This window comes from Buteo buteo, chromosome 3 (assembly GCF_964188355.1).
Source record: "Buteo buteo chromosome 3, bButBut1.hap1.1, whole genome shotgun sequence".
NCBI classification, from domain to species: domain Eukaryota; kingdom Metazoa; phylum Chordata; class Aves; order Accipitriformes; family Accipitridae; genus Buteo; species Buteo buteo.
In genome coordinates, this window is record NC_134173.1 from 48,980,023 (window position 1) to 48,993,997 (window position 13,975).

A 13,975-nucleotide genomic window follows, 5' to 3' on the forward strand; every position below is an offset into this window, starting at 1 on the left:
TATCATGTAGTAAGTGCAGACAGAGAACAAATCTTATAAACACAATATTGTCTGCCATTATTTCAGGACAATCTTGTAAACTCTGAAACAGATATTTTTCCTTTAATGATGCTGTGATTGCTGAATGACTGTTTACTTATTATATTGGAATATAATAAGCACATCACAATTAATTGTCACCAACTTATGTTATTTTTATTTACATGTCCATAGGTGATGCTTCTTTAATCTCTAATCTGTGCTGTAAATTCTAAAGAAAGCAGATGGATTGCTGAAGACAACAGAATCCCTTGTCTCTTAAAAGCAAGCTTACTTTTCTCAGAAGTGATTTCATTGCTGTTTTATTTACTGTTCACAAGTATTCATGGTATTAAATCATAACCTTGTGAAGGATGACTGTGTCTGTTCTGCATGTATCTTACTCTCTCTTGCCAGAGAGTTTTCAAAGTACACATATATGCAACAGTTCAAACTCTGATGGAGAATAAGCAAAAGAGCATGGGAGATCCTTCCTCCTGTAGAGGACCAGCAAATGTGGCTTGGCCTTTGCCATTGACATGTGGGTAACAGAAGGAAGCACCAGAGAAGAAGCAGGACTACTAGCGATGTGAAGGCTTTTCAGTAGTGTGGTTAATGCTGTCTTAGAAAGGACAGGCAGTTTGTACCATCTGCTAGAGATGCAAGAGAACACAAATAAAGTGCTTTGCTGAGACATGCATTGACTAAATAAGGAAGCGCAGGCTTGATTCTCCCAAGTCCACCCCAGCACACCCAAAGAACATCTGGTAAGCTAATTCCATAACAAAATCAAGTTACATTAATTTTTGAAACAAATTCATAACTGAAATTCTTCAAAACTGAAATTTTATGTGACTTTAAAAACAGACCGTTATTTAAAATAAAGCTCCAATATCTGTGACAAAAAATGTTACTCACCTGAACTGTGTCTGTAAAGCGTACAAGCATTTTTAAAGTGTGAGCACTCCAAATGAAATCAAAAGAACTGGTTATAAACTTAAAATTCTGCACATGCTTAAATTCTCTGCTAGGTTGGGCTTGCTTGTCAGATGGCTTAGCCAGCCAGCAGCAGTCCTTTTCTCTAATTTTGGGGGCAGAGGAAGGTCTGAGACTATCTTGCAAGCATCTTGTCCTTCATAGCACAAATGTGTCACTGTGACAGTGTATCAGTGGTCCATTGAATTCCTGTTTTCTTCCTCACTGTATTAAATAAATGAAAGCTTTAGTTATTAGGTCACAGAAGCAAATGACTCACTGAATATTTAAGTGACTGTCTAGTAACGGCAAATCTTAGTCTTTCTGAGTCAATGCTAACAGTTATGATCGGTTTGGATGATAGATGATAATTATATCTTATGTGATCCATAAGGAGGTTTTCCCTGCAGGGAATGTGACTTGCCTTCACTGACGCACTGGAGCTACAATGGTGACTGTTGAAGGAGAGACATCAGTTTCTAATGCATCTTCTCTTAAAAAATCAGCAGAACTCTTGTAATATCAAATGACTCATGTTTAGCATCACTCCTGCAGTTGGGTTCTGTATGTAAGCATGACTGAGTATTAAAATATAAACCTGTGGTGGAGAAACACTTTTGTATGTGACCTTGGGCTTCCTAAACCACAGCTTGAGGTAAGTATGTTCATATGAGGAGGACCATCAACACCAATAGCCTGCTAAGTTGACCGTGCAATTAGAAAACTCTTGGGCAGCAGGATAAGGAGACAATTAATGCTTCCTTAGGCAATTGTACCCATTCCATGTATGGAGGATTTTAAGAAGTCATTCCTAAAAACAACCAACCCCTGCCCGCAGACAAAACAAATATCCAGCGGGTCAGGAGTCAGTCTAGTACAGCCATGCAGTATGCTCCCATTGCCTCTGTGCAGTGCGTAGGAAGTAAATGCAGAATGTGTCAAACCTACTGCATGCATACTGCACTACTGATCCACATGTGCATGATCAATTCGCTGTACATCCAACACAGCAGAGAAATCAAACATGTGCAGCATGACAGGACATTGTGTGGGTATCAATTTACTCTGCATATCCCGAATGTCCACTTTCCAGTATTCCAGGATGCTTAGTAGCCAGTGTTATTAGATGTGAGTCTGTAGACCACCACCCAAAAAAGGCAAGTCATATATTATTACTAAAAGCAAAAGACCACTGTCAAAGCTGATAAATTCAGCAGTACTTAATGAAGGTGGTGTCCCATGCATAATGAAACAAGAAGATTTAAGATACCTTGTGTCTTAAAAAATTTTGGGATTAGAGCACTGCTAGTCGATATGAGATGACTTAAGGCCTCAGCTTTAGAGATTGTGTTAGGTGTTACTTGAATTCATAAACTATGCATCCAGTTATTTAAATGGAATTCTTTGAATTTGCTTCTGTGGTTTGGGTAGATTATCTATTATTTTACCATACTAAATACTTTTTTTTTTTTTTACAAGATTACAATTTATTATTTTGTTATACTCAAAGACATAGTTAAACACAGACCTTTATTAAACTCAGAGAAGTAGAAATAAAAACTTAAGAACAATGCATTGGATACTCAGATGATGGCATTATTTAAACTTTTTCTTTGTTGAGCACAGGACAATGTAGAGTACTGCAGCAAAATAGCTGAGTAAAACAGAACTGAAATACTGCCCTCCCCACTGCTTCCAACAGCAGGCAATCTTTTGGTAGTTGTGTTTACAGTATCCCCCAACACTCCAGTTACCAGCCCAAGGTCCAGGGTAACCACCTATTGAACAAAAGATGCAAGACTGGGGCTTTTTTAATGAAGACAAGGGTGATCTTATGCTTTTTGTGACAAGGTAACTTTTATCAGGTTTAGTTTATTGCCCTTTCACATTGGGAAGCTTATTTTGATGGAATTCAGAATATCAGCATTAGAACATATCATAACTAGCTCTTTTATTGAAAAAAACTGTTGTTAATATTCTGCAGGCTTATCTTGGCATCAAATTTTCTATCGAAAGTATAAAACTCTCTGCTGTTACTCTTTTCTGCCCTGGGTTCTCTGATTCTTTGCAAACTGAGAAAATTGTTCAGAACATAAACTTTTTTAAAAGATGGGTGGCACTACAGGATGAGGATTTGCTTCACCCTTGTGAGACATGTTTTTAAGAAACTCTCAGAAGCACTCCATGAAAGCATGTGCGAGGATTAATCGTTTACAGTTGCACTGGCTTGCAGTTGTACCAGCTGTACTGTTTGCCTTTCAGCTGATATAAACAGCTGATCAGAAATTCTTCTTTTTGACTTTCAACAAGGAAAAATCCCTCTTAAAAAGCATTAACAAGTTGCTGAAGTGAGCACTGTTTGGCTGATAGAGGAAAACCCTTATCTGCCTTTCCTTCCCCGATCATCATAGGTGAAAGCATATGAAAGCAAGTCACTGGACTTTGCAGTTGAGAAAGGGAGTTATCTGTGGGTGATAGGATGATTTGGGTAAAAGTTAGGAGCTTTATCACTGAAATCTTGCCTTTGACAGCAGGTCGTTGAGTTTAAAGACCCTCATTCATTTGCTGCACCTAGAATGATAAGTCAGTTTGGAATCGCACACAGTTCCCTGGGTTTTGTAGTAATACAACTGAGAGCAGAGCTGAACAAATTTTTTTTAGGCAGGCAGGTTATGCAGTTTCTCATCAGGGGATTAAGATGAACCTGGTGATAGGGATTGTTGAAAGAAATGGGAGAAATATTAGAAAATAAAACATTTTGCTTTGACACATTCATTATGCTAAGCAATACTGTATTTTCGAATTAAATTTATTTTTAAAAATTCAAAATAAACCAAATGATGAAAATTATGTCAGTGACAGAAGTCAATTTAAAAATAGTTTTAACTCAAAATACCTTTTTTCTTACCTTGTTTTTGTTTTTAATTTTCTGTTTAGCAAATGACATCTGACATTAATTCAGAGAATTTGACTTATGATACTACTTCTGGTGCCACTAATGTTTATTTGAAATTTGATATTGTTCATTACTCAGGATCTAGTATTAAGAAGTTACTTGTATACATTTGCAAACATATTTTGGTTACACAAGTATATGTGTTCTCTGTGTGCGAAAATTTGTTACCAGAAAATGAAGACATATACACATTTAAAGATAGACTGGCTCTACCTTTACAGGTTCAAATCATAGCATAGATAAAAAATTATAAAAAGATAAAAGCTAGAGGCAGAAATTCAGAGTTCTAGCCACCTGAGAAATTCAAGATGCATCTCGTACTTTACTCTTGCTTTGTCCAAATTAATACTAGACATTCCAGGTGAGAGAAGGAAAAGACATACGTTGCATGACTATAATGTTCCTCTCACATAATCTCTACCTTTCTTTTTATATAGTAGTAAGACATCTGGAAGACAAATAATGAGAGCAGTAGCATATGCTGCCTCTTGATGTCTCATCAGAAATACCTTATTTTATTACATTTTATTAGGTTTTAGTCTCTGGAGTTTAATTGGAAAGTGATTAATTAGGTTAAACTGTTTTGAGAAAGGACTTAATCATGGCATGTATTCTCCCAGTCCTGATAGAAGATCATAACCTACACCATCTCTGAATTTATAGCTAAACAAATGCTACTGGTCCTGGAATACACAGATGAAAATTGTTGGCTTGTTGCCCAATTGTGTGTGTAAGACCTATAATTGAAACACTACGTTCATTGCCTCCGTCAAAAAAGGTATAGTGATGCAAGGTTAGAAAAATATTTTCCATGTCTAATGCCTTAAAATACTTTGCTATAATTTCTGTAGACAACCTTTGCAAAAAGCACGTAGTTAAAGCTGGGAAAATGCCCAGCCAGAAGCACACAGAAGACGACTGAATAGTGAAACTAGCTTTACAAACACTAATGTTTAGGGATGCAAACTCAGAAATACTAACATAAATTTCAGGTTGCTGTGGGTGTTCAATCTGCTGTTCTTTCCACCCAGCATGCTACTTGCAGACCGTAACTCTACAAGAAAATAATGAAATAGATTAGTGATGCTGTGCAGTGCAGACACCCAGAACAGATCAGATTTCCCTCCTTCAGTGAAGGTGTCCTGTAAAAAGTAGGTAGCTAACATTTAGCATTTGTGTGGCTGTTCTGATGAATAAAAGAGTTTGGATATTATTCATCTTTAACACAGTCTTGTGAGATAGGGAGTAGGGTGTTGTACTCTGCATGATTACAGTAACATGAATGCTGGCCAGGGAGTGACACCCACAGGTCCTCAGAGGACATCAGTGTTAGAGACAGGACTAGATTTAATGGCTTCTCGTTTCTTGTCATATCCCTTTCACTACAGTTGTGCTGTCCTGGAGGAATTTGCTTTCTGAATAGCTGGGAAATCTTTGCTGTGTCCTTGTGGGATGTTTGAGAAATTGGCAAATACTGCTTGGTTATATAAACTGCTAATATTGACTGGCTTGAGACTTCTTATAGGTATTTCCTGAACTGTGATTCTTCATTATAATTTATTTAATTCTCATTTCTCCATTTCAGCCAAGCATATTTCTTAAAACTAACCAGTAAGATCTACTAAGGAATGAGGTCAATTACATTTTGTATCTGGGCTGTGCAGTAGTGAACTGGTGCATCATCCATGTCCTCAGAGAATGCACCTCAGTATGCATCCTGAACACAAAGGTTTCATTGCTCTTAACTCTGAGCAAAAGCAAAGCATTTCTAAAGTCTACAATGATTGCGTGGCTACATAGAAAGGAGTTTCTTGAAATCACTAGAATTGAGGGAAAGACAGCAACCTAGCACCAAGCAAATGTGAAGAATCAAAGAGGATTATTTGTGTTGTCAACCGCTTTCCGCAGTCAAACTTGTGTTCTCCTACAATGACACTGATGAGGATCTGTGCCTGTGACAATCTAGGGAGGATATACAATCACTGCTGTTGGGAAGGCCAAAGTCTGTAGTTCCAGATCACACATGTGGCTACCAGCAACCAGTGCTTGCATGCTCTAGGATAACAAAAAGTGTTTCAGTGTTCACTATTACTGAGCTCTTTATGTGTTGATTATAAGGCGTGACCATTGTTGTAGTGGCAGAAGCAGCAAATACCAGAGGGTACCCCCCAGTGTTGCTTCTTGGTATGATGCTATTACTGCTTCCAAAAAAGCCTGAAGTGCAGCACAATATAACAGTAGACACTGTCTTCACTGCAAGCATGAAGCACAATTTCCTTATTTACCTCTAGCTTATCACATCAAGGCCCTTACTAGTCTTCTTTGCATAAAAGTTAGGAAGATGTGGAGTGTTTGTGCCAGAAAACATTTTGTGCTTGTCTAGGAAGAACAGTTCCACAATGACATAAAGGTTTACTAATAAAAAACCTCAATTAAAATATCCAAAAGGTAAGTATTACATTGATACTTTTTACTGCTTTTAAGGTAGCACCACCCTTAAGGTCAAGAGTCAAGAGCTTAGTTCTGAAAGGGTCTGAGTACTTTGGCTCCATACTTCAAATGTATTTTTGTACCTCAGCACTACTGTGGGGATGTGAGTAAGGTCGCTGAAATGACTACAAGATTTGAATGGCAGAGTTTGACTGGATCACATAAAATATGTCTAGCATCAATCTCAAAACCAACCATAAAGTCTTGGCATCCATTCAGGAGAAAAAAGAGTAGAGGGTTTTTTTCAAAATACGTAATGTAAAGATGCATTGGGCAACCAACACATTTGTAGAGAGTGGAGAGTAAAACCACAGAGAAAGTTAAAGAAATTTGAAGAAAGAGGCTGAGGAACAGAAAGACACGGAAAGGTAGGAATCAAGGGAGAGAAACTAGCAAAGTCTTTTGTGCTGGACAGGCCACTGTACTGAGTCATGCTGAACCGTCAGACCAACAGACCAACTTTAAAGAGCAGTCATGTTTTAGAACCCATAGCCCAAGCTTGTGTTCATATTAGACAGAGCTGAAAATTGCAGAGCAGCCCATGGAGATGCATCAGTATAAATTCATAGAAATGAGACTTAGAATGCAGAGGATGGCATCTGAGGATTTTGTCCATAAGACTGTAATGTACTACCAACTGTAAAATTAGGCACTGCTCTATTACTGTATCTTCAGACAGCTTTTTAAAGATTTCATCTTAGGATCACTGCATATCATTCTTTTATTCTGCTTCTGTGGGATTTGTTAAAAAAAAAAAGCTTTTGTGTGGTGGGTTGACCCTGGCTGGATGCCAGGTGCCCACCGAAGCTGCTCTATCACTCTCCCCCCCGTCAGGGGAGGGAAGATATAACAAAGGGCTTGTGAGTTGAGATAAGGACAGGAAGAAATCACTCAACCAATTAGTGTCACGGGCAAAACAGGCTCGACTTAGGGAAAATTAACTTAATTTATTGCCAGTCAACAAGATTAGGGTAATGAGAAATAAAACCAAATCTTAAAACACCTTCCCCCCACCCCTCCCATCTTCCCGGGCTCAGCTTCACTCCCAGATTCTCTACCTATGCCCCAGCGGTGCAGCGGAATGGGGAATGGGGTTTGGGGTCAGTTCATCACACGTTGTCTCTGCCGCTTCATCCTCTTCAGGGGCAGGACTCATCCCACTCTTCCTCTGCTCCAGCGTGGGGTCCCTCCCACAGGAGACAGTCCTCCACGAACTTCTCCAGTGTGAGTCCTTCCCACAGGCTGCAGTCCTTCACGAACTGCTCCAGCATGGGTCCTTTCCATGGTGTGCAGTCCTTCAGGAGCACACTGCTCCAGCGTGGGTCCCCCACGGGGTCACAAGTCCTGCCAGAAAACCTGCTCCGTGGGCTCCTCTCTCCACAGATCCACAGGTCCTGCCAGGAGCCTGCTCCAGCGTGGGCTTCCCATGGGGTCACAGCCTCCTTCAGGCACCCACCTGCTCCAGCGTGGGGTCCTCCACGGGCTGCAGGTGGAGATCTGCTCCACCGTGGACCTCCATGGGCTGCAGGGGGACAGCCTGCCTCACCATGGTCTTCCCCACAGGCTGCAGGGGAATCTCTGCTCCAGCGCCTGGAGCATCTCCTCCCCCTCCTTCTTCACTGACCTGGGGGTCTGCACCAAGGGTTGTTTCTCTTACATGTTCTCACTCCTCTCTCCAGCTGCAGTTTCTGTGCCTGCCGAAACTTTTTTCCCTTCTTAAATCTGTTATCCCAGATGCACTACCACCATCGCTGGTTGGCTCAGTCTTGGCCGGTGGCGGGTCCGTCTTGGAGCCGGCTGGCATTGGCTCTGTCAGATTTAGGGGAAGCTTCTAGCAGCTTCTCACAGAAGCCACCTCTGTAACCCCCCTCTACCAAAACCTTGTCACACAAACCCAATACATTTAGATATATTGTTAATTTCTTAAACTGTTCTGCAAAGAACATTAACATTTCCAGCAAATATTGTTTCTCAGTTACTGAAGGCTTTTTATTATGTATTTTTTCCCTCTGTTCTGATACCTGCTCTTCAATATGTGTTGCTGATACATGTGTATTTGACAAGCATAGGGTTCCTTACACTGACTCCTTTTTAATTACATAGTCCTTACACTTGCTGTACACATATAAATGTTTATACTTCCACACATCAAGTTATCTCTTTATGACCTACAGATGATGCTTTCAAAGTTGTTTTGTGGTCTCGGAGTGAAATTAAAGTGAAGAGAAGCACAGGTGTTGATAAAAATGGGATGCTATGCTCTGACCTTTTGAAGTGCACAAATGGTATGGATTCATAAGGAGTGACTTTCTCAGGGCCTTGGGAGGCAGGCATCTCAAGGGATTTCTGGAAGATGATTAAGAGCTGAAAACTCTGCTGCCTGCAGAAGGCATATTGCAAGGGCTGGAAACATCCAATGATTTTCTTATAAAATTCTCTTTTAGGAGTATGTGTCTCACTGGAAAATATGTATGAAGTATTTCTGATTTGTGGCATCATTAACTATGTGACATATATCATTGATGTGTCTTTTTTAAAACTCTTATGAACTCCTTCAGCCTCATCTTAGCATTTCTGTGGTCTGGTTATGACTGTTCCCAGGTAGATGTTACAGCCAGAGTATCACGCAAGATGAAGGTCATACATAAAACTCTACCTTGATATAGAAGAGTTGCCAATCTGCTGGAATTTCCAAACAGACACGTCCAGATCTCATAAAAGCAAACAGTATAGGTCAGATTCTCATACTTGGATTATTTCAAGTCAGACTGTGCCAGTGTGTATAAAAGTAGACAGACAGCCCAGCTCAGATTTGGATTTCAGTGTGAGTGCCACACAAGCAAATCCCTATGGGAAAAAGAGAGGAGTCATCTTCCTGCAGTTTATCAGTTTAGTTTTTCAGATCTGGAAGACATGTCTTAAACAGGCAGTATACTGATGTATCAGATCTGTATGTGCTATTTAGTAAATTTACTTTTTTTTCTTTTTTTCTTTTTTTTGCTACGGATAGTCTTTTAAGTCTATGCTCATTTTAATAGATTGCCACAAGGAAAACTTGTTCACTGTTTAGTTCCTTTTGCTAAATCTGAAGTCTGGCTTATTGTTTCCATGTTTATTATATCTCATGGACTAAATATGAAGTTATGCAAATGGTAATGTAGGTTCTGAGCCACAACAGGAGAATGATGGGATTTTGCAAGCAAGGTCCTAGAATCTGAACTGCAGACTGCTGAGTTATATGCCTTTTGAAATGGAAAGGTGCATTAAAAGTCTGCCTAATGTTTGTCTAAATGTGCTACATTCTGCTTTTCATTAAATAAAGTTAATGTAGCTAAAGAACTCACTGTGTATAAAAACAACAAAATTGACCCAATATGCTTCTCATTTTCCTTTGGCAGATCTTCCAGCATAGATCTGGCCGTCAATGGGGGTTTCCATTCATGCCTACAATGTTTTCCATAGAATGGCATCTCAGTGAAGTGGAAGGCATATGACAATTTGGCTTTTTGGCTATGGCATGCCACCATGGCATCCCTCAATCAAAAGCACTGAGTGACATGCCTTTCTTGCACTGCTTGGCATGCAATGTGCAATATGTCAAAAAACATTGCTGCCCCTTCCATATTGTGTATTATCAGATTCCTTTCTGTTGTATTGTTTTCTTCCACAAGCTATTAAATATAGTGGAAGATATTTTATATTTAGATTGGCCACAGGCATTGAGTAAATGCTTTTGCTCATTTAACAATGTGCTCATTGTGGGCACGTTCTGTGCTCTGGTAAAGCCCTTTGCATGAAATCACCCATGGGAAATAGCCCTGAGCATGGTGGGACCTGGAAAACTTAGCTTTGAGCAGGGGAATTCTTGAATTACATCCTGCTGGCATATTTACTTCTATGTGTCCCCTTACAGTCAGCCTTTCCTAGCTGTCACGCTGTCCCCTGGAGACTGCTGGAAATTGGCATGCTGAGGAGGAGCAGCACTTTGGTTGTTCTAGTTATGTCAAGGTATTGGCCAAGCCAGTCATGGCTGGCAGAGCCCAAAGCTGCTGTAAGTCACTTTTCCATGCATCATTCTTCTATACATGTTTTGTGTGCTCTGGGTAAAGCCATGGCTCTGAGCCATTTTCCAGACTCCACTTATTTCTGCTTTCCATTCTCAAAGAAAGTGTCTATGATTTCAGGTAAGGTATTTTCATAAGTGAGATGAGTATGATTGTGCCTTTTGTTTGTTTAGAAGAAGCAAACACTGCATCTGAACTGCAAGTCCAACAGACAGTGTCCCATAGCTATAGCATGTTAATTAGTACTGGTCCCTGTTTTGATCTTTCATTTAGGTGACAAATGTACAAAACCGTCTTTTGGATGAAGAGTACCGTATTGGTTAGGCATCCAAAAGGACCACTATGTTTTATGTATTCTAGTAAGCTTTTGAAGTAAACTGTTGTCACCAAGTGCTCAGGTGTGATCCTGTGATTGGGTACCAGTATCAGACAAAAGCATGGCTGCAATTATTCTGTAGGCTAAAACCTCTCACTTTCAGTCTCATTTAATCCCACTGCATTTCTCTTCATTTACAGGATGTATGATGCATGCACTTGTCTACTTTACATGGGTGGTTTTATTACCGTAACAAAGCAGCAGTTTAGTGTGAAGATTGCTGGTTTATATCTGCTGGAATTGTATTATACTACTATTTGATATTACATTTTTACAGATACAGCACTGATAGGAAGCTGTCTGGCAGGCATCTTTCAAAGCTGAAACATCAGCTGCGTCCTTTAGTGACATCACTTTCCATGCTACGTCGCTTGCTTTTTACTTAAGTCCGTACATTGTGTGTGCTGTATTGTTGGATCATTCTAAAAGGACAGTCTGAGAGAAGCCAGATTTTGTATTTTTTCAGCCTGCACTTCACCTAGCAGTTGATGCTCAGATCACTTCTACCTTTAAGGACAAAATCTGAACACTATGAACAGATACACAGCTTTCCTTCGGCAATTAAAATCACAGATAATGACTTCACTAATACTTTTTAGCCCAGCCATTAATGATGCTGCTAAAATTTGCCATTTGCTTTCGTCAGTTTGTTTCAATTCCCCAGTTTTCCTCTTACGCTTGCTTCCCTGATTTCTCAAACCTTATCTTTCTGATGAAAAAGATGTCAACTTGCTATGTCTTCCAGTGCTACCGATTATTATTGCATGCAGTTATGTTCCTGAGCAAGTGTGATCTGATTAAAGCATAGGGTAAGGAAGGCTATACTGGATTCCCTGCTGTTTTACAGTCTTCTTGCCTACTCACAGGTAAGCAATTTCAGACAGAATTTTTTAAAGTGTGTAAGAGATGTAGAACAACTTTTATGAAAGCCCTCCTTAAAAATGTTGTACCTCAATTCTCCACCTGAACAATGGGTATAATATCATTTCTTTTCAGAAGATATTGCGAAGATGATTTTATTAGTGGCATACTACGGTACTGTGGGTGAAGGTACTGCAGCTGGGCTTGCAGAAATCATGACGTTTTTCATGAATGGTATAGATTGATCTTGTTATGCTCTCACCTTTGCTATTTCATATGGCTGCTGGCTTTCTAAACATGTCAGAGGTTTAGAAAATAGAAACAAATCACTGCAATGCAGCTGTGAATGCACTAGGTAACACCACTCTTCTTAAATGTTTAAAACTGTGGCCTTTTCTTATTCATAATGGCTTTTCCATGACATAAGTATTTACTTCCTAGAGAAAGCGATGTTATGCAAGTTAGATGATAATGAATTTCTGAGCCAGTATCAGAAGAAAAGGATAAATGTGAAGGTAGGTCCTAAGGGGTGCAAAAATAATTTTCTTGTGATTATCTCTTAATGCAGATAAATCTACTATGTTTTCTTTTTGCTCTACCATTGATGATGAAAGCAACAGGAAAAGAATACCATCACCACCAAGTCAGTGAGACACTGTGATATGACTCAGTGCCTGGGGCTGACTCCAAGTACCTACACTGTTGATCCTAGCATTTGTCGCTTACGCGTGAGGCAGTGTCTAGAAGCCGCAATGTGCAGAAGCTGACAGATCTGCTCCTCTGGGTGCAAGAGGACCAGCTCACTGGAAAGCTAAAATATGAAGACTTTTGCTGTAGGCATGGGGCTCCTTTACAGAAAAGATTGTGTAAGTTCTCACATAGAGCAATGAATTGAAATACTAGGGTAAGAACTGACGTGCACCTTTTTCTGTGCAATACAAATCATGTCCCTTACCTCCATAAATGGCTCCAATAAGCATTCCTTGTATAGATGAAGTTGATTAAAAGTCTCTCTGAGCCTTCAATAAACAAGCCCACTAAAGCTGTCTGTTTATACAGACAGAAAATGAGCTTCTCCAATTAGAATTTCATGAGCTCACAAATGTTTCTCTCTAGGAAGATGAGGTAGAAACCATTTGAAAAGGATTAATGTCTAAGCTTTCCGAATTAAAATTGCAACAGGTGTCAATTTTACATGCCTGTCCTTGCAACAAATGTGGCATTATCCATTTGATTGATGACAGACTAAAAGATTGTATTTTCTTTTATTTCAGAGTTCTCTTTTGAAAGTGAAAAGATGTCATTTTCCATACCATTGTACCTAAATCACCTAGTGTTTTCTTAATTTAATTCTGCCTAAGGAAGACATAAGAAACTACATTTTTTGAAAGACAGTTTGATAATGAGGACATCTTTGTACCTTTAAAGATAGTAAGAGGCCTCATGATATCGTATAAGTTGCTAAGATTCAGTGAGTTTCAATCTGACATTTCTTCTCTGTGTAAAGATACTACACAAATCTCTATATAAATCTTCTCAGATGCAGATTCCTAAGTGAGAGATCTTGTCCTACCTTTCTCTCAAAGGAGGGCTGTCTATTTATGATTAACCTCAGAGCTAGAAGAATTTACTAAACACATTTAAAGAAATCATTGTAGTTACCCTAAACAAAGTCCGTATTTAGTTATTTATTAGCCTAGCTATATTGGTAAGCCAGAGGGGGAACCTTTATCCTCCAGCTCATTTTGGGACATGAAATATACCAAATTAATCTTAGGTTCTGTATATTGCAGCTTCTCAACCTTTTCCCTGTACCTCACTAATACAAGGGGTTTGCAACCTCTCAAAGCCGCAGATTTATTTCCATGCTATTTTCCAGTGCTGATGGGTACAAGGAGCATTTTAGCAAGTTTGCTGCAACTATGAAGGAAATCTCCATGGTTCACAATGCTTCTTGGCTGACTCCCAAATATTTAGCTTGGGATATTATTTAGCTTGAGGTATGTAGTTTGAGGTATTATTTAGCTGGAGGTAGATACAGTTGCAGCAGTGATAACATGGACTGACAAAGCCAGGGGAGACTGCAGCGAAGCTGGCATTTGAAAGAAAAGCTTTGAGTATTCAACGCAGATGCAGAGACAAAGCCAACACAACCATACCTATCACTAACTCTCCACCACCTGAAAAACAGCTGTTTTCCTGGCCGACATATTAACTGCAAAGTTGCCTAACACA